We start from the raw sequence: 21,193 nt of genomic DNA, 5'->3' as shown, positions 1-21,193 counted from the left end.
ATCTCGTACATGAAAAAAGAATTAACATTGAAAGAAGCCTAGCATTATTGGGGGGGGGGATCAAGTTGAATTTGTGTGTGTGTGTGTCCCTCCAACATTTATGTTGAAATTTAATCCCCAATGCAACAGTATCAAGAGGTTAGGCCTTTAGGAGGTGGCCTAATCACCTCCCAAAGGCCTTATAGGTGGCATTGCCCTTATAGATGGGATTAGTGCCCAGGGAACAAGTTTATCCCTTCCATCCCTTCTGTCCCTTTTACCATGTGAGGACACAACATTCATCTCCTCTGGAAAACACAGAAACAAAGTGCTGTCTTGGAAGAAGAGACCAAACCCTTATAAGATACCAAATGTGCTAATATCTTGATCTTGGTCTTCATGGCTTCTAGATATATAAAAAATAATCTTTTATTATTTAAAAATTGCCTAGTCGATGGTATTTTGTTATAACAGCAGCAATGAACTAAGACAGCTTCTGATGTTGGTGATTAGATACATGGGTCTGGAACTCAGAGGGTAGATAACATAAAAAAGTTGCTGTTTTTTTTTTTTGACTATTTGTCTATATGTAACTCTTTTATTTGGAGAATGCCTATTTGAGTAGTATGGAAGGAAGGAGAGACTGAGCATATATTCTAGACGTTTAAAATATATATATATATATATATATATATATATATATATATATATATATATATATATTTATATTTAAGAAACTTATGAATAGTATGTGGAAAAGTGTTAGAGTCAAACATTCAACTCAACAAAAATAAGAAACATTTTTGATTCCTCTGTTAGGCATAGACTGCTTCTCCTTTTGCTAATGAATGTTTTGTAGCTGTAATACTACTGAGCTGAACAAATAAATCACCTGAGTACATAAAGAAAAATAAACACATGCTAAATGGATAAACATTACTACTACATCTTTATTAGACCATCTCTACCTCTAACACTTCAGCAGCTTAGAGTTTTAGAGTATTTTTACATTAACTGCAAGAAAAATTAAAGGAGAAATTCCTTTTCTGAGGTCACAACTATAAAGTCATGTGGTTATAAAATTCTGTATTTGTGTGCAAAACATGAGAGTTCCTTAAAGATTCTTCATAATTGTATTGTAGAAGAATTTAGTAAGTCATAAGCACTTAATTTGACATTCAACTGTAGTAGCCATATGTTCTTTGATTTCCTTATGAGCACCATTATGGAAACACTCAAATGAATTTGAGAAAAATTGGAAGAAATTAGATTATTGGGTTCTGTTAAATTGTTAATGTATCTTGCTTAATTTTTTGTTCATTAATTTATATCCATCCAATTATATAAAACAAATTTGGAGGAAACAGCTGAAGTTGTGCAATGTTTTCAGTGATAATTACTTTTTGTTCTTGTCTTTTCTACTTAAAACATGATGTCTATGTTATCCAGTATTATAGTCAGACCTTGTTTTCTAGATTTTCAGAATTGCTAAATGAACTTTTTTAAAAAAAAACAAATTTCCATGTTGATTTAGTCTTTCTTTGTTATAAGGCTTCTTTCACAGAAGTTTGGTAATATTGAAGGCACCGGTATTGAACAGAATGATTTTTTGGGCACTTTGTATTTTTTGACTTTGTTCTCCACATATCATGTTAAAATCCATCAATTTTTGCTTTTCCTGAGTTGTTAAATAAAGATATATATATTTTTAGTTGTCGATGAAACTGTATTTAATTTATTCATTTATATGTGGTGCTGAGCATTGAACAACATCATTCTACATGGAGAAAAAATAAAGGCATTCCCTCTAAAAACTGCAACAAGACAGCGATGCCCTCTTTCACCACTTCTATATAACATAGTTTTTGAAACACTGGCCAGAGCAATTAGACAAAAGAAAGCAAAGGGATACACAGGAAAAGAAGAACTCAAATTGGCAATATTTGCTGATGATATGATTCTATACCTGGAAGACCCTAAAAGTTCCACAAGAAAACTTCTAGAACTAGTAAATGAATTCAGCAAAGTAGCAGAGTACAAAATCAACACCCATAAATCAAAGGCATTGAGCCTCAGAAAGGGAAATGAGGAAAACTACCTAAAAAAAAAAAAAAAAAACTTGGGAATCAACTTCATGAAAGAGGTGAAAGACCTATATAATGAAAATTACAGAACCCTAAAGAAAGAAATCAAAGAAGACCTTAGAAGATGGAAAGATCTACCTTGCTCTTGAATAGACAGAATTAATATTATCAAAGTGACCATACTTCCAAAAGCACTATACAGATGTAATGCAATTCTGATCAAAATCCCAATGACATTCCTCATAGAAATAGAAAGAGCAATCATGAAATTTATCTGGAAAAATAAGAGACCCAGAATAGCTAAAGCAATCCTTAGTAGGAAGAGTGAAGCAGGTGACATCACTATACCAGAACTTAATCTATACTACAGAACAATAGTAACAAAAACGTCATGGTATTGGCACCAAAACAGACTAGTAGACCAATGGTACAGAATAGAGGACACAGAGACCAACCCACAAAATTACAATTAGTTTTTTTTTAAAGAGAGAGAGAATTATTTTTTAATATTTATTTTTTAGTTTTCAGCCGACAAAACATCTTTGTTTGTATGTGGTGCTTAGGATTGAATCCGGGCCGCACGCATGCCAGGCGAGTGCACTAGCTCTTGAGTCCATCTGCAGCCCCTACAATTATCTTATATTAGACAAAGGCGCCCCCCAAAAAAAGCATTGGAGAAAAGATAGCCTCTTCAACAAATGGTGCTGGGAAAACTGGAAATCTATATGCAACAAAATGAAATTAAACCCCTATCTCTCACCATGAACAAAACTCAACTCAAAATGGATCAAAAATTTAGGAATACAACCAGAGACGCTGTGTCTAATAGAAGAAAAAGTAGACTCTAATCTCTATCATGTGGGATTAGGCCCCAACTTCCTTAATAAGAATTAAAATTAAGAATCAATAAATGGGATGGACTCAATCTAAAAAGTTTCTTCTCAGCAAAAGAAACAATCTGTTGGGCTGGGGATGTGGCTAAAGCAGTAGCACGCTTGCCTGGCATGCGTGCAGCCCGGGTTTGATCCTCAGCACCACATACAAACAAAGATGTTGTGTCCACCAAAAACTAAAATAAATAAATAAATATTAAAATATTCTCTCTCTCTTAAAAAAAAAAAGAAACAATCTGTGAACTGAATAGAGAGCTTACACCTTAGGCGCAAATCTTACCCCTCACACATCAAATAGAGCACTAATCACGAGAGTATATAAAGAACTCAGAAAGCTAGATACCAAAAAAAAAATAAATAAATAACCCAATCAATAAATGGGCCAAGGGCATGAAGAGACACTTCTCAGAAGATGATGAACAATCAATTAACAAACACATGAAAAAATGTTCATCATCACTAGCAATTAGAGAAATGCAAATCAAAACCACTCTAAGATTTCATCTCACTCCAGTCAGAATGTCAGCTATTATACGTACAAACAAAAATAATTGTTGGTGAGGATGTGGGGAAAAAGGTACATTCATACACTGCTGGTGAGACTGACTGCAAATTGGTGCAGCCAATATGGAAAGCAGTATGGAGATTTCTTGGAAAATTGGGAAAGGAACCACCATTTGATCCAGCTATCCTTCTCCTGGTCTATACCCAAAGGACTTAAAAACAGCATACTTCAGGGACACAGACATCAATATTTATAGCAGCACAATTCACAATAGCTAAGTTGTGGAACCAACCTAGATGCCCTTCAATAGATGAATGGATTAAAATGTGGCATATATACACAATGGAATATTACTCAGCAATAAAAGAGAATAAAACCATGGCATTTGCAAGTAAACAGATGGAGTTAGAGGAGATAATGCTAAGTGAAGTTAGCCAATCCCAAAAAACCAAATGTTGAATGTTTTCTTTGATATAAGGAGGCTGATTCAGAGTGGGATAGGGAGAGGGAGCATGGGAGGAATAGGCAAACTCTAGTAGGGCAGAGGGGTTGGAGGGGAAGGGAGGGGGCATTCGATAATTAATGATGGTTGAATGTGATGATCATTATTATTCAAAGTACATGTATGGGGCTGGGGTTATGGCTCAGTATAGAGCACTCATCTACCATGCATAAGGTACTGGGTTTGATCCTCAGCACCACATAGATGTAAAATATTGTGTCCAGTTAAAACTAAAAAAAAAATATATTAAAAAAAACAAACAAAAACAAAGTACATGTATGAAGACACGAATTGAAGTGAATATACTATGTAAACAACAAGAGATATGAAAAATTGTGCTCTATATATGTAATAATAATTGTAATGTATTCCACTGTTATGTATAAATAAAAAGTATATTTAGTTGTTGATGAACTTTTATTTGATTTATTTACTTATATGTGGTGCTGAGCATTGAACCCAGTGCCTCACACATGCCAGGTAAGTGCTTGTTTTTTAAACAAGTGTACCTACTCAAGGTTTTGAATTGGAAATGCATAACACAAAGAAGTGTGCCCTAGGAAGTATCCTCTTTGCCACTGGTAACAGCTGAAGAAAGATAGTTTGTAGGGTAATTGTAGTATTTAGTGTTCATGGCAGTGTTGTGAGCTACAGACTTTAGGGGCTGGTTGTGATGAAGGTATCTTGACCACCAAATCTGTGATGCATCTTTAGGTAGTACTCCTTCTTGTATAGCCTCTGAGTTTGGCTCTGTAGCCATTCTAGGCAGTTTTGCAACACACCATATCTTTTAACAAATTCTTCCTTTGCTTTAGTTGGCCCGAATAAACTAACTTTGAAGTGAAAGTTGTTTGCAGCTGGGCATGGTGGTGCATGCTAGTAATTCCAGCAGCTCAGGAGGCTGAGGCAGGAGGATTGTGAATTCAATGCCAGCCTCAGCAATGGCGAGGCACCAAGAAACTCAGTGAGACCCTGTTTCTAAATAAAATACAACAAAGGGATGGGGATGTGGCTTCGTGGTTAAGTGGCCCTGAGTTCAATTCCCAGTACCAAAAAAAAGAGAAAAAAAGAAAGAAAAGAAAAAAAGTTGTTTGCAATAACCAACTTGGATTGGTACTAGAGGCCTGAGTTATAGATACACATTTGTGAGTCATCTATGTAATGGTTGTATTGGAAACTTGTACATGAAATACAAAATGAGAAGAGACCTAGGATTGAACCTGAGAAATTTATAACATTTAATGGCTGAGTAGGAGGAGATGAACCTGAAGGAAGTGATAGAGAAATTTCTGTAGAGAGGATAAAAATAAGGTAAACTTGTGTTTTAAGGAATTATACTGTTGAATGCTGTGGAGAGGTAAGGTTAGATAAGGACTAAAACATGTTCATTGGGTTTAATAACATGAGATCATTGTCATTCTTAACAAGAGCAAATTTTATTGTGTAATGAGGTTGGAAGGCAGATTGAAGTAAATTGAGAAATGTGGTAGGAGTTTGGGTACCTGTTTAGAAATCAGGTTGGCTAGAAGCAGAGTAAGACAGTGATGTAATGAGACCTTCTAGCAATCCTCTTCCCACAGAAATATTAATTTGAACACCAACTTATGCTCAGAAATAACCTTCACAAGAGCTAAGGAAACCAGTCCAGATGGTATCATAATAATGAAAGAATTATCAAATAAGGACAGAAGCAGAGTTGTTCCTGTTACCTTTCCCCCAACTCCAAGCAGGGCAGCATAGAGAAAGATGCGTTCTTTTTGGGGAGGAACAATCCAGCCTAAGAATTGTAATCCTGGCTTACCATAGTGAAACCCAGTACCAACCAGTGGTCCATACTCTTACACCCAGGCCAGTGCCTATGAATGGAGCCTCTGAACCCACTCTAGACTGACCACCATGGGTCTGCCTCCACCTTTCCTTGCCACACCTTGGACAGCACAGAGTAGAGAAAGACTCCATCTGCTGGAAAAGAGGAGAGGTAAGTATAGGATTTTGCCTTGGAATTAAGCATCAAGTCAGTACAATCCTACATCTGGTAGATTCCAGTGTCCCCTGTTTCCAGGGAAGTGCCCCTATTTAGAGCCTCTGGACTTGTTCCAGTGCCAGGTGGATACCCATGGCTCCAGTGAAACTAACTTGTATTCTGGTTAGCATTACCAGATCGGAGGGATGAGAGAAATATGTTGACAAATAGAGAATTTTAGTGTCTAGGAAAGATTGATTCCTTCCTCCCTTCCACCCTCCCTCCCTCCCTCTCCCCTCTTTTCCTCCCTCCTTTTCTTTCTCTCTCTTCCTGCCCTCTTTTCTTTCTACTGGTAGAGATTTCACCAAGTTAAAAACTTATGGTCAAGAGCTACCTGAATGGAAAAAGATGAATACACCTAAGAGGAAAGGAATACTTGATATTTTAACATTCCTGAGGAGGTGAAAGGAGATGATACTCAGGACGCAGAGGAAATGGCTTTATGGAAGAGATGAGATAGCTTCTGTTATGCTTTGAATGTGAGGTGTCACCCAAAAGCTCATGTGTGACAAAGCAAGAAGATTTAGAAGAGAAATGATTGGGTTATGACAGCCTTAACCCAATCAATGAATGGATTCCCCTGATAGAATTAACTGTGGCTGGAGGAGGCGGGTCATTGGGGGCTGCCTTTGGGGTATATATCTGATATCTGGCAAATGGAATCTGTATCTGCTTTCTGATCATCCTATGAGCTGCCTCCCTCCCCCACATTGTTCCACCATGATGTTCAGCGTCACATTGAATTTTGAGGAATGGAGCCTGCAGTCTGTGGGTTGAGACCTCTGACACTGTGAGCCCCCAAATAAACTATTCCTCCTCTACAATGAAAATGTAAGTGGGATCATATGAAATATGACCACATGGAACTTGAAGAATTTTGTTCTGAATGGCTTTTTAATTTTCTATATACCATGTGTTGGCCATTACAGTTGGGCATTACATTAGGGGCTTTATAGAAATAATTTAATTTTCAAACTATCCTATCGTAATAATTCTCATTTTGCTTTTGAGAAAACTGAAGCTTAGGTTAGAAACTTGCTCACAGTTTTGACCTAACAAATGATAGAACCATAGTTACAATCATATCTGTTTGACTACAAAGACTATGTATAGAGTGGATTGGATGCATACAAAGAATATATCAAAGGAAAAAATCAATGTCTTGTGAATAATTATTTATAAGAGATGATGATAATCACATAAGATAACAATTTTCATGTGTTGATTCTTAGGAAGTGTCAGAAAGACAGGAAATATTAGACAGGATGATATAATTTTGGATTTGGGTCAAGTTCAACCTGAATTCATAAAAGTACAGTGGAATGATGGTTGCCAGTGGGAGGGGAAGTAGAAAGTGGGAATGGGGAGATTTTAGTCAAAGGGTATAAAGTTTGAGTTAGGTAGATGAAAAGTTATGGTGTAGCATGCTGACTATAGTTAATTACACTGAATTGCATACTTGATATTTGCTAAGAGAGTAGATCTTAAATGTTCATGCCACACACACAAATGATAACTATATGAAGTGGTGAATATGTTATACAAATTAATTTGATTGTGATAATTATTTCATAATTGCTATGGCTTGGATATGATTTGAGGGTATTCCCCAAGGCTTCATGGGTTGAAATTTACTCCCCATTGTGAGATACTAACAGGGTGGAACAATTCAAGTACAGAGTCCATAGGTGGGGCCTTTGGAAAGTGATTAATTATACCTCAATAATGCTGGAAAAATAAAGGTTTTCTTTCTCACACACAAATAAATATGGTAAATTCTTAAATCATCAGAACCTAACTTAGCTTTGATGGTTCACTATCATTAATACTAGTGATGAACATTACAACACATTATAATAAAATATACATATGGTATGTACTTAAGAAAAGCTTGTTTTCCATTTTAAAATATGAAATGATTTAGTATTGTCGGCTTAAGGCAATTATTGATATTATTTCACATGTTCACCAGGAATAAAAGATTCAAGAGGGATCTAGCGCAGTGGTAGAGAGCGTGCTTAGCATACTTGAGGCCGTGGGTTCAGTCCAGAGAACAACAACAACAGATTGAGGCAAATTGTTTACATTATTGTTTCTTCACTCTTCACTTCGACATGAAAAATCTAAAACATAAATTACCTAGTGGTGACAGTTTTAGGCACAAAATATGCTTTATTTGCAACAACAAATGAGGTAGTCATAAAATGTTTACTAAAACGTGTTTGAATTATGCTTTTCAAAGAAGCAAAATGCCGAATTCAAAACTGAATTCTGATTGATGAGTTTCTTATTGTCATGTTAAAGTTAATTTTATTGCTATTCTGCAATTTTTGTCTAAATCTATTATGTTAGAAGAGGGCTGGATAGTCTTCGAAGTTAACACTAGGTTGCAAGGCAGCGGGAGAGTTCACGACAGACCCCCTGTGTTTTTCTGAGTGCTACCTCACCCTGCACTCACTCCTGTGGTTCTAACTCCCCGGATGGCGCGATCCCCACCCTGTTCTCGCAGGGAGCGGGATCTCGCTCTTCCACGCCATCTGCTTCTTGCTGCGTGCTCCTCGGGGTCTACCCACGCTGACGCCAGGGGGCGAGGGCAGGACGGGACTCCAGACCTTCGAGTTAGGTTTGGGGTCACGTTCCTGACGACTCCGGCCCTAAGTGGAGTTTGGGACCCTAAGGAAAGAGGGTTTGGACGTCGGGGTTTCGAGGGGCTGTTTAGGTGGGTGGGAAAAGGAACCGTGTGTGGTGGTTTCTGAGGAAAGCGGGCTGAGTGGCTAGCCTGGCCCTACTCCAGAGAACTACCCGCCACACCGAGCCTCATCCTGTGGCGGGCGCTTGACGCGCGCTGCGTGGTGGTTGGCTTGTGGTGGGCAGAGACCACCAGCGCTGCCTGAGGGGAGGGCGGGCCAGCAAATTCCCGCCGCAAGTCTCGACTGATAGCCGCAAGCCGCCCCTCGGGTCTACGGGGAGCCAGAGCTGTGAACCCCACCTCTGGCGTGTTCTGTACAGTGAGTTGGCTCTCGTGTGAATTTTTTTTTTTTTAAATATTGGGAGGCAAATTGGTAAATGTAAACCTGCACCACTTTTCTAGGTTTCACCTTGCTGTTGGTGAAGGACTTTCACTGCGCGGGGCAGTACACACGCCAAGCAGGGACATATTCAGATATTTATTTTACAGGGCACACCCTTTTGAGAAGTCTAGTTGTCTGGATCCACAGAGATTCAAAGACTTACTGCAGTACCAGGAATAAACAATCACGAAGGCGCCCACCCTTGCCCCTAGTCTCAGCCATGCAACGACGTTCAGCAGCTGCCTAAGTGTCTCTTAGGGCTCTACCAGGAAGGTGGCTGTGGACTGAAAACGTCTCTTACCCTCTGTCTTGCTCCATCCACATTTTTTTGTGAGAATGTTATATTTAAAAAGTTGTTACTGAATATACATGTGTATTTTCATTTTATATTCATGTGTATATTCACTTATTTTTTATTTTCTTTACATAGTATCCAAGATGAATGACAGCCTCTTTGTCAGTCTGGACAGACTTTTGTTAGAATTTGGTAGGTATAAAATGAAAATAAATAGGTAACTGTATTATTATTCGACATTTTAACAATGAAGTAAAGTCACAATAGAATTGTTTTAGTTTTCCAGTATGAGCAAGATACAAGTACTAAAGAAGACATGATTCAAAGAATTAATAGTAAGTAGTTTTGCATGTTAAAGATGTTTTTGTCTTAATTTTTATGACATATAGCATAATATATAATTGCCCTGTTTATGGCAACTTGTAGTTGGCATTGTAACTCTTCTGGAAATTCTCTACTAATTTATTAGTATAAATTCTCTACTAATTCTGGAAATTCTCTACTAATTCTCTCCACTAATAATGAGCTTTTTAGCCTAGGCAAAATAGTTGTGATTCACCTACTGTTTTTCAGTAATTTTGTGCATTCTGCATTTAATTATTTTGTGAAGAATTTTGCTTTAAGCAGCAATGACCCCTAAGGTTCAGTTAAAAAATGTTATATTTCTCAAATAACAAGGTTACTTCAAATATTTGAGTGAAATGTTTCTCTTTAAAGAAATCATCAAAAATTAGGAACCAGAATTGATGCCACATTTTCAGGAATAATAATTCTGAAAATAAGTGAATTGGCTAGTAAATATAAGTGAAGTGGCTGCGCAAATTAAATAAATATAATGCTTTAAATATTTTAGTTCTAAAAATCTAACTATTAACTTCTTAATTGTCACAGAAAGATTGAATTTGGTTATTTTTTTCTACAATCAAAAAATAAAATATTATGAAATTATTTAATATTTTCAAGAACTAAGTTTATCTTAAATCATTGGTAAATAAGTTAGTTGATGGTGTATTTAATAATTAATTGATAGAAATTATGTATTTGTCAATAACAAAATCCTTATGTTAATACAATTAATGAGTAAACATTTGCATGAATTTATAGCATCATAAGATGAATTGACCTTAAGTGTTACCTAATCTAGCCCAGTGTACATTCTTCAATTGCAAATACAAATCCTCCTTAGTTTCTGGGGGGCTGTGGTCTTCTAGTTTTTAGTACAGGAGGCTTCCCTTCTCAAGCCTCACTTCCTCTCCTTTCTGGCTGTCCTCCTTTTAGGTAAGTTGACATAAACTGTTTTTCTTACTGTATTTGTTTATTTTGAATTTATAATTTCTACTTTAAGAAAATAAACATTTCCTCTTTTAGAATGCTGTGAAGACATAAAAGAAAACAAATCAACTATTTGTAAGATACATGAAACTATAAATACAACAGATGAGGAAATTGCTCATTACTGTAAACATAGTAATGAAATCAAAGACAACTGTAGTAAGTGAGTATTTGAAAGAAATGAACCTTCAGTAATTGCCATTTGATTTTTTTATTCAAGATTTCTAGGTTTATAGTTGAAGACACCATTGCTTGTTTTGTTTTGTTTTGTTTTTTTGGTATTGGGGGTTTAACTCAGGGTCTTCCTTGTACATGCTAATAAGCATGTTCTCTACCATTGCCCTAAGTGCTGAATTATGAGATTTCACTAACTTAGATAAAGTTAGTATAAATAAAGAATTTTAGTGTAGTCTATGTAAGTCTTATTAGTCTGAAATAATTTCCATTTTTTGACTTTTCAAGATCTTAGTGTTTTTGTTTATGTGGTGCTGGGAATCAAATCCAGGGCCTTATGCATGATAAGCAAGTGCTACCTTGATACATGATAGACAAGAACCACTGAACTACACTCTGGCTTAAGATCTTAGTTTGTATAAGGGAATCCAACCTAAAACTTTTCAAGATAAAACACTTCTTTTGAGAAATATTTCTCTAGGTCTTTTGTCCAATTTCTAATCAAGCTATTTCTTTTCTTGCCATTGAATTGTGTGACTTCTACTTCAACCATTTTTATGATAGGAAAATATTGGAAGTAACTCTAAATGTTCAACATTAAGGGACTAGTTAAATGAATTTTGGTATATCCAGATGACTGAACACTAGGCAGCCAATAAAATCATGACATAGGTGTATGTTTGACATGGGAAAATGTTAGTATATTGCAAATTGAACAAAGCAGTTTATGCATCATTATTCATAATAAGAACCCAATCCATGATAATATATCTATATCTAAGAAAAACCTCAAAGGATGCACATTGAAAAGCTTATAGTAAATATCTTCTCATTGAGCTTATGTTTCTTATGGAATTTTAAATACTCAGAATATATGCATGTATAATCTTAGACCTTCAAATTTCCTTTTGGGGAATATATTTTAAGTATCAGAAATTAAGGGGTTGGGGATATATCTCAGTTGGTAGAATGCTCACCTGGAATGCACAAGGCCCTGGGTTTAATCCCCAGCACCACAAAAAAGAAAAAAAGAAAGAAAGAAAAGAAATTAAGACAAATATTTAAGTATAATTTCAGTAAGTGATAAAGGAGGATAAATTTTATGTGAATATGATCTCAATAATGTTAAAATATATAATTGTAGCAAAATCTTGAAACAATTTTAAAATCATAGTAGTTATTTAATATTGAGAATATGTAAGATAGTTTCTTATGTATACTCTTCTGTGCTTCCAAATGGGCATATGGACTTTTTTTTTCTTTTTCATTTTGCATATGTACTTTTTGAATTTGGAAAAAAAATGAAAATAGAGGAAATATTCAAACAATACTTAGAATGGAAGCTGCCATGGTATATATAGTAATTTTAGATTTTTTGCATTGGTAATAGTTTTCCAGTTATATAATAAAACAAAAATATATGAGGTGAATATTCATTTTATTCTATCTGATTTGATAATCTATTTTGGCCTAGTTTCAGCCATGCTATATTTGCTTCTTTCCCTATCATATCTCAAAAACAAATTTTATGTAAAAATTAATGAATATTAATATTTGAGCATATGAGTGTGTGGATATTGATAGTGATGGGGATAGGATATGCAATTTTTTTTCTTTTTTATACTGTTGTATTTATTATTTTAAAAATTGGTTTATATTAATTATACAGAGTAGTAGATTTCATTGTGGCATAGGGAATGTTTTCTTGATGTAAACTTGTTTTCTCTAGGAAGACACATTTATTTCTCTTTAAATGATTTTGTTCATTTTTTATTATCTCTGCCAATTTTTTTATTTGTTTATCGTTCTGAAGTGCTAATTACAACTATAACTTTTTTCTATAGCTGGAAGCCAACATGTGATGTTTTTCATAAACATGAAGATTATATGCAGGACCAACCAATTTACTATTTATCAAGAAACCATTGAAAAAGACAAGTACAGTATATATATTAACTTAAGTGTATCAGTTTTATAAATTAGTATTACTGGAACATACTTTGTAAGAATTTAGAAAGTGTGTATTGTGAGGGAATTATTTTTAAGTAAATGTGATATCTTGGACTGAATGTTTGAAGGTCTCCATATTTGTTGTAAAAGCTTGAATATGTTGAGATATTGCCTTAGATATAAACCATTTATCTATCAGCATTTATAGCAATGTTCTTCAATTAATGGTATTTTTGACTGAACAGTGTAAGCAAACATTTAGGAGGATAATTATTTGTAGAATAAACATTTTGAAAAATTTGAGGTATTGGTTTTTTAAAGGCATTTTGTGTCAAATTTCAGTTTTTCAGATTGCTAATTTAGTAAAGTGGTTATATACTAATGGAGAAATACCAGTAGTTATCTGAATTTATTTAACTTCGTGTAAAATCACATCATCTTAGGGATTAAATGTAATTAATGAATATAATAAAACAATGTTAGAGACTTTGAACATGATATATATGGCATTAAAATTTTACCTAATTTTAAAAACTGAAGTGATTTGAGAACACTTATCAGTTTTTACATTTTATTTAAGAAACACATATGTTGAAGGCCTTGTGGTGCATACCTATAATCCTAACAAGTTGAAGGTTGAGATAGGAGGATCTCAAGTTCAAGGGCAGCTGTAGCAACTTAGTGAGACCCTAAGCAACTTAGCAAGATACTGTCTCAAAAATAAGAAATAATAAATAAAATAAATAAATAAATAAATAAATAAATAAATAAATAAATAATGCCGGGGATAAAGCTCAGTGGTAAAGCACCCTTGATTTCAGTCCCCAATATCAAACAAAAAAACCTCCTAAAATAACTACCCATGTAAAATCTATAATCCATTATTTTCAAAAATGAGTCTTAGGTTAGAACTAAAGTTTAAAATTGGGACTTAATGGCATTAGAAATCTTGTATGTAGATGAGGTTTCTCAGGAAAATATATGGAGCAAAGTGGAGAAAGGCAAAAGTATGCTATCATCCAAAGAGTAGACAGAAGGTGGAAAAGATGAAGGAGACTATTAGGTTGTCATTTATAGATCCTGCTTCAATCCCAAAAGAATTTGAGATATTTGTATAAAAATACCACAGTGTTTAAAAAAAATCAAGGCTACATGTGGTCCTGCATATTGTTTGTTAAAAGTACAGAAATTAGGCTTTGAAATTCTTAGTAGTCAAGGCATTGATCAAGAAATATGATCAGAGTGTTCATTTAAAAAAATTCAATTAGAGGCTGGGGGTGTGACTCAATGGTTGAACATTTTCCTAGGATGCTCAAGGCCCTGGTTTTAATCCTTAGCAGTTTACTTGCTTAAGATAAGTTATGAAGTTTTTCCCGAGACTTGAGAGAAATTTCTCTCCTGGGTCTTCAAAAAGGGGAAATTGGGGAGTGTGGTAATATTTTCAGTAAGTTCTTTCAAAAAAGTCCCCGTTTTTAATGTTTTTATTAATGCATTAAGTTATACATAATAGTGGTATTCATTTTGACATATTCATAAATGCATATAACTTCCTTCATTTCAACAATCAGTACTGAGGAAGTAGGGGCACTAGCTACTTATTTCTGATCTCCCATTCTTGTTCTGAGCATTCATGAAGACTAGTACTGCTAGAATAAATTAGATAATAATGAATTTCTGAATCATGACTTAGCTATGCTGTGTTCTGCCAAAGTTTCTATATGGAAGATGTTAGAAGTGGATATGACTATATAGTATGAACAAGATAGAATGTGGTATGCTAATCTCATATGAAACAGGTGACCCAGGCCTAATTTTTCAATGGTATTTCTCTTCTCCCTGGACCATTTTCCCAAGTTATTATATAAGTGGGGTCTTAATTAATAAACATACATTTAGAAGAACAGGAATTTATTTGGGGCTCAACTGCTTTATCTTGCTAAAGGGGACAGAGTTTAGCAATATTAAAAAATTAGATCATTCTTAAAATTCAGACTTGTTGACCCAGTACTTATCAATCATTACTTATTAAACCAGAAGTTTTAAGAATACTTGCTCCTATTCTCTGCTAAGGAGAACAATCATTATAGCATCTTTTAAGAAATTTCTTGATCCAAGAAATAAAATCTTGAGGAATATAAGGACTATATATTCTCAAAAAGTTTACTATGAATATTATTTTTGAAACCAGAATTTGGTAAAAAGAGAATTCAGGAATATATTTTCTGTAGGACTGGGGATGTATAGCTCAATGAGTGAGGCTCTCGGTGCAGTCCCTAACACTGAGGCTGAGGGTATATTTTCAGTGAAGAACTGTATTGAGTACTTTCAGTGTTATAGATCAGGATTGGCAAACATTTTTTGTAAAATACCAGATAGTAAGTATTGTAACTCAACTCTACTGTGTGGTACAAGATGGCTTTAGGCCATACATAAATAAATGAGATATGATCCACTAAAACCTTATTGGACAGTGAAATTTGAACTTCATATAATTTTATTATGTCATGGAGTATATTTCGAGTTTTTTTCAATAATTGAAAAACCATTCTTAGTTCACAGACAACAGAGGATGGATTAGATTTGGCACATAGGCAGCCTGGGGATGTAGCTCAGTGGTAGAGCACTTGCTTAACATGCAAGGCTCTAGATTCAATCCTCAGTATATTCTCCCCTACCCCATCACAAAGTTTTGGCACATAGGCAGTAGTAATCAACTCCTTTGGCGTATGGGTCAAATAAAAAAGAAGTCTTAATATTCTTTTGTAAGAATAATGCCTCACTTACAACTTGTGCCTAAATAGATGGTCACCCATTATTAGTTGAATTGATATAGAAGAGTTCCTCCAAACGGCTCAAATTTTTTTTATAAGAATACTTGTGGGGTATACATGAATGATTATGAACCCAGAGTTTTAACACATAGAACGTGACTTCATGTAATAGTTTCAGCTAAAGAAAATTAAAGGAGATTTAAAAGGCATAGTTACAGAAGTCAGAACCCAGGGAGCATAGATATTTAAGAAGGTATAACTGATATTGGCCAAATTATATTATATCCTGTGCATGAATGAATATGTAACAACAAATCCCATCATTATGTACAACTGTAATGCACCAATAAAAAATGTGGGGAAAAAAAGGTGTGACTAAAAGAACCCAGTTCTTCAATGTCAGTTAGGATGAACATAAAAAATAGATCATTTGATTGGACAATTTAGATCATTGATGACCATGGAAAGAATAATGTCATTATACTGGTGGGAGTGGAAGTTAAATTGAAGAAGATTAACCAGGTGAGGAATAAAAAAAGTGTGGCTGAGAAGTGTCTTGGGGTTAAAGAAAGTTGAAGGACAGACAATAATGAGAGTAATACAGACAAATAGATGTTTGAATTGCTTTTTATACTTAATTTAGGAGACTTTAACAAGTGATATTTACTAGGTTTTTAGATCTATTCTACATCATTTATTTTTAACAGAAAAATGTATCATGATTATGTATGTCAGTATAAAGAAGTTTTGAAGCAATACCAACTAAAATATTCAGAAACACCCTTTTCACGTGAATATTATGAGAAGAAAAGAGAACATGAAGAAATTCAAAAGACAGTGTTGGCATGTTCTGAACAACTAAAAATGAGTGAAACTATTATTATGGAATTTCTAGGTATTAACCTTTCTGTAATATGATGCTTTAATTATTATATCTTTGTACTGAGAAGAATGCAATAAATCAGTCTCAACTATGACTTTTTTTCAGTGCCTGCACCCTTTCCATCACTTACCGAGTGGACATTACACATGTATCCACAATAGTATTTCTATTTATAATTTTATTAGATAAGTATTGTTTCTGTATTTTAATTATTATTTTGTTTTCCTGGTGAGAGCTTCATAGATTTGTTTTTGTGTTTAATTCAGGTTTTAAAGGTCACTTTAAGGTCTTTTGGGATTAGTTCTCATGTACATGTGATCAAAAGCAAGTAATTTTAAGGGGAATAAAATTGTATATGTATTTGGCTTTAAAGTGGCATATCAACAATCAAACTAATGAAAATGTCATCTTGCTTTGTCTTTTCAAAGAAGTTCTGATTAAATTGATTAATTATTACTTGTTATGATAGATGGTGGTAAGGAAGTGAGTCAACAATTATTCACTAATATTTAAAAATTCAGTGGGTACTTACCTTGTGTCAGGCAGTACTGAAGAAATTACAAAGCTCTCTTGCAAGGAGCTCAGAGTTTAATAGAGGAGAAAGACAAATAAAGAATTCTAATACAGTATCACTGTGATAGATGCTTAAGTAATTCTTAATTGGTCTACTTTCATCTGGACATTCTGTTTAGGGAGGATTTAGACTCAATTTCAAGTAGAAAATTTATCTGCTATTAATAGACATCCTACATGGTTATTAATTAACACAATTACCTAAGTTCCTCTATTATCTATCTAGAATTTAGAATGAATAGAAGAGTAACAGTGAACAAGAACTCTAGAGAAATTTTATCAGAACTTCCTATCCTGCCTTAAAAATATGTGACTTATATGCTAGAACAAACATTTCAGGTGAATATTATTTATAAAGCTAAGTTATTACCAAAAGTATCAGTTTAAATTTTTAGAAATAGATATTTAAATCCTAATCTTTAATTCTTCCTACCTCCATCTACCTCTTCTTGTTTAACATGCAATTTTACATCTCATCCCAACTCATATCCAACTCCCTTATACTTTCTGTACTTCATCTACCAACTAACCTCTGCCCTTTCCCACTAAGAAGTTAATGCATAGATAAACAACAAATGTTCATAAAAATATAATAGGCTCAAACCAAAACATGAAGGATAAAAAGCAGCAGAAGAGATAAAAGAATGGTTTAGGATGAAACAGAAAAGAAGCAAGGTAGAATACAGGGATAAAGAAGACTTAGTACAAACATAGGAGTGATAATCTGATAGAAAATCATATAAAGAATTGTGGAGGTTGAAAGAGGATTAAAGTTTCAAGTTCAGCATCAGGAAAGATCTCTCTGTTTGTCAGAGGGTGCATTGATGAACCTTATAAGGCAAGAAAAGGGAAATTGGGTGGATTTTTAATGTTGATTTTGGAATAATACATGATGGAAGCATAAAAAGTTAAATTGGGACCTGAATTTATTATATTTTATTAGTCATCCCAATGACACAGTGAACTTAGTTTAAAAAAAAAAAACAAATAACACCTTGTGAAAATATTTAACTGAATAAAAACATTCTAACAAATATTTTTGATGGATGTTACTTTTAAGTTAATAGAGATCAATACTAACTTATCTTCATTAGTCTGCAGATATTTATATTAATCTTACCTGTTTCAGAAACAGTGCTTATTGCTTATATATACCACACATATAAATGACATTATATAATATTAACTATTTCTGACATAGTACATTTATTTTAAATGTAAGGTTTACTTGCACAGCATAGTTCCTTAACATAAAAAGAGTTAATCTGAGATGTAAAACACAAGATATCCTCAAACATGCCAACAGTTTTACCAAAAGTTCATCTGAATTGAAGAAAAAGCAGATGAAGCAGAAATGGAAATTAATTCATTAAACAAGGTATATATTTTGTTATTGTTTCTAAAATATGTATCAATATATAATAATGTGTTAGTTGACACCTTAGGAGAGCTGTTAAGATAGCCTCAATGTAGACAAAGGCCAATTGATAAGCTTTAGATCACTTTGAAGCCAAAATGTTTTTCAGGTGTGGAATTTATTTAACTCTGAATTTGGGGGAATAGGTTGGCTTTTGGGAGGGCCTGAAGAAGGATCAAGATGTAGGTTAAGAGGAATTTACTTATTGACTTGTGGTGCAGTAAGTTAAACCCAAGGCCTCATGCACACTAGGCTCTGGGTTTGATCCACTGGTACCTAATACCTCTGGCCCTGTAACAGGAATTTAAAAGCATTAAAAAGTAACCGTGTTTTCAAAAAGGTGAACAATAAATAGTTTAAATAATTTAATCTTGCAAAATTTACAACTGTAGTTTATAATTTTTAGGAAACCAGTCTAGAAACAGTTAAGCTTTTAAGGTTTTATTGAATATTTTTAGTATCATCCATTGAATTGTGGCTTTGATTCACATACATACAAGAACTCATCAAAATCATTTTATAAATTTTGAGAAAAAATTGAAAATTAAATTTTCTAAATTTTTTAAAAATTAGATTTTATAGTGATCATTCATAGTTACAAGGTACAAAATAATAACAATATCATTTTATTTTTTTTCTAAATATTTATTGGTTAGTTTTAGGTGGACACATATCTTTATTTTATTTTTTTATGTGGTCCTGAGGATGGAACCCAGTGCCTCATGCATGCTATGCGAGCACTCTACCACTGAGCCACAACCCCAGCGCCCCCAGCAATATAATTTTAATAATGAGAGGAAAAATGGATGCTATTTCCTTTAAAATATGTGATAACTATGTCCCTATGTAAATATTCAATGTCTATTTTGCTTATGATTATTCTTTTAAAAAATGGAAATTATTGATATTTATGATTGAAAATTTAGTAGTAAGGAAAAGTTAAAGGGGTATGATTTAATATTGATGTAACTCTTAATGACTTTCAATAGAAGATAGTAAATTCTGCCAAAAATACAAATCTTGTGATTCTACAGAAAAAAAAATCATATTCATTAATTAAGATAAAATATTCTTCTTTGCAGGTAATTATTTCATTTTCCTTTCCCATTTTTCTTTTTAGCTGATTGCAAGACTTAATGAAACCAAGAATCTTTCAGAAACTCTTGAAGAAAAGAAAAAAGTACAGAAAAGAGAAAGGAATTGAAAGAAAGGTATAGGTAAATTTTAAAATTCAATTTTATGTGACCAGAGATTCTGCATCTAAAAGTTTGATTCTGTATTCTATCCTCTTTTTTTTTTGTTCTGATTAGTTATACATGACAGCAGAATGCATTTCGTTTCATTGTACACAAATGGAGCACAACTTTTCATTTCTGTGGTTGTACATGATGTAGAGTCACCCATTTGTGCAGTCATATATATACCTAAGGTAATAATGTCCTCATTCCACCATCTTTCCTACCCCCATTTCTGTTCTCCTTCCCTCCCTCCCCTTTGCCCAATCCAAAGTCCCTTCATTCTTTCCATGCCCCCTCCCCTCATTATGGATCAGCATCCACTTATCAGAGAGAATATTCAGCCTTTAGTTTTGGGGGATTGGCTTACTTTGCTTAGCATGATATTCTCCAACTCCATCCATTTACCTGCAAATACCAGAATTTTATTCTCTTTTAATACTGAGTAATATTCCGTTGTGTATATATACCACAGTTTCTTTATCTGTTCATCTATAGAAAGGCATCCAGATCAGACAGTTTTGCTATTGTGAATTGAGCTGCTATAAAAATTGATGTGGCTGTGTCACTATAGTATGCTGATCTTAAGTCCTTTGGGTATAGACAGAGAAGTGGGATAGCTGGGCCAAATGGTGTTTCCATTCGTAGTTCTCTGAGGAGTCTCCATACTGCTTTCCAGAGTGATTGCACCAATTTGCAGTGTACCTTTTCCCCAAATCCTCGCCAGCATTTTTTGTTGCTTGTATACTTGATAATTGCCATTCAGACTAGAGTGAGATGAAATCTTAGAGTAGTTTTGATTTGCATTTCTCTAATTACTAGAGATGTTGAATATTTTTTTTGTTTATTTGTTGATGGATTGTATATCTTCTTCTGAGAAGTGTCTATTCAGTTTCATAGACCATTTGTTGATTAGGTTATTTGTGGTTTTTTGTTTTGTTTTGTTTTTGTTTTGGTGTTAAGTTTTTTGAGTTCTTTATATATCCTGGAAGTTAGTGCTCTATCTGATGTGTGTCTAGTAAAGATGTTCTCCCACTCTGTAGGCTCTGTCTTCATGTTATTTATCTTTTTCTTTGATGAGAAGAAGCTGTTTAGTTTGAATCCATTCCATTTATTGATTCTTGATTTTATTTCTTGTGCTTTAGGAGTCTGATCAAGGAAGTCAGGACCTAATCTGACATGATGAAGATTTGGGCCTACTTTTCCTTCTATTAGGCACAGGTCTCTGGTCTAATTCCTAGGTCCTTGATCCATTTTGAGTTGAGTTTTGTACATGATGAGAGAGAGGAATTTAATTTCATTTTGCTGCATATGATTTCCAGTTTTCCCAGCATCATGTGTTGAAGAGGCTATCTTTTCTCCAATGTATGTTTTCTACACCTTTGTCATGCAGGCTATCTTCTATTAATTTCTTATGAAAAATATTAATTTAAGGGGTTGGGTTGTGGCTCAGTGGTGGAGCGCTTGCCTAGCACGTGTGGGGCCCTGGGTTCGATCCTCAGCACC

At 34.1% G+C, this 21,193-nt stretch overlaps 1 pseudogene; it reads left to right on the top strand.

The window, feature by feature from the left end:
* The first annotated feature begins 9,495 nt into the window (after positions 1–9,495).
* LOC143641275 (protein SIX6OS1-like) overlaps positions 9,496–21,193 on the top strand; it is a 33,961-nt pseudogene continuing 22,263 nt past the window's right edge.

Source organism: Callospermophilus lateralis, unplaced genomic scaffold (genome assembly GCF_048772815.1).
Source record: "Callospermophilus lateralis isolate mCalLat2 unplaced genomic scaffold, mCalLat2.hap1 Scaffold_93, whole genome shotgun sequence".
In the NCBI taxonomy this organism is placed as follows: Eukaryota; Metazoa; Chordata; class Mammalia; order Rodentia; family Sciuridae; genus Callospermophilus; species Callospermophilus lateralis.
This window is presented reverse-complemented; position numbering and strand designations above follow the sequence as displayed.